This window comes from Galeopterus variegatus, unplaced genomic scaffold, assembly GCF_000696425.1.
Source record: "Galeopterus variegatus unplaced genomic scaffold, G_variegatus-3.0.2 Scaffold553, whole genome shotgun sequence".
NCBI classification, from domain to species: domain Eukaryota; kingdom Metazoa; phylum Chordata; class Mammalia; order Dermoptera; family Cynocephalidae; genus Galeopterus; species Galeopterus variegatus.
This window is the reverse complement of record NW_007726664.1, coordinates 399542-400900: the sequence shown is the minus strand read 5'-3', so window position 1 is coordinate 400900 and position 1359 is coordinate 399542. Positions and strand designations below refer to the sequence as shown.

General features: G+C 49.7%; 1 non-coding gene across 1 annotated transcript; it reads left to right on the top strand.

Annotated features, from left to right (window-relative positions):
* The first annotated feature begins 266 nt into the window (after positions 1-266).
* On the top strand, positions 267-341 carry TRNAI-GAU. The gene has a single exon. It is a non-coding gene; the product is annotated as a tRNA-Ile (tRNA).
* Positions 342-1359: the final 1018 nt, after the last annotated feature.

The window sequence follows — 1359 nt, the reverse complement described above, 5'->3', positions numbered from 1 at the left end:
AAAGTAGGAAAGAGAAATACCACATGTTCTCACTTATAACTGGGTGCTGAGAGAGAGAGAGAGAAGAAAGAAAAGACCGCAACAATTCATCGAACTTTTATGTTACATGTAACAAACCTAAGGTTACTGGAGATGGGGGAAGGGAGGGAGGGGGTTTCGGGAGGGACAGGTTGGGTAAAGGGCATAAAGAAAAATCACGATTTGTAACAATGAATATGCTAATAATAATAAAAATAAATAAACTAAAAAATAAATGCTCTCAGCCTGGCTGGTTAGCTCAGTTGGTTAGAGCATGGTGCTGATAACACCAAGGTCAAGGGTTCGGATCCCCATATGGGCCAGTTGCAAAACAAAGAAAAAAAACCTCTCTTGTTTCTATTTCTCCCTGGTTGGCATGGGTGGCCTGCAGGGTAGGTCCAGGGAAGAGGAAGATCAAAATTCTTTTAACAGCGCAGCTCCCGCATGCTGGACAGGCTGGGTACGGTCCCACAGCCTGGCCTGCTTCCTGGAAGCAGGGCGAGACCCTGAAGAAGGCTTGTGACCCTCCACCCTGCCCCAAGGTGGTATCTCCTTCCTGTCTGGCCAACTGCCACAGCAAATGGAAGTAGGGTTTCCAGAGTAGTTGGGACATCCTCAGACAATGTTAGGTGAGGTTTGGGGATGGCTTCTGAGAACGGCAGAGGGAGGCTCTCTTCTATCAGGCCCAGGGGGCTTGGAGCGCTGCTTTCCTTTGGATGAAGGGCAGACTGTTAGATTTGCTGCCCAGACATGGATCTGAAAGCACCCTTGGTGCCCTGTTACCTTGGCCTAGATCATAGAAGCTTTCTTCTCTTGTGGCTTGGGAGAGACAGCCATTTTGAAAGACAAGCTGTGGCCCTTAAGCATCTTCTACATGCTCTGGCCTGTCTTGTGCAAGGGTTAGGGCATAGGATCCTCAGGATGGCCAAACTCCAAGAGGGGTTAATCTCGTTGTCATATTCAGGGAAAATATATGTAACATAAAATTTACCGTTTTCACCAGTTTTTAGTACACAGCCGAGTGGCATTAGGTACATTCATGTAGTTGTGCTACGGTCTCCACCATCCACCCGCAGAGCTTTTTCATCATTGGCGGTGGCTGTCCACATATCACAGCTCACTGATTGACACGTTGTGGGGTTGCCTGCACCTCCCTGACTGTTTCTGCAGCTGGTGAGCCTGCCTCTGAGCAGGGCCAGGAGGGAGGCTCAGGCCTCTGGAGCTCTGGAAACCCAGGCCGCACTGAAAGAGAATACCCTTTCCGGGCCTCAGCTGTGGCCAGTTAAACATGACACTGGCCTCTCTCAGGCATGCTCATCAGTGATCCTGCGGGGAGGACAG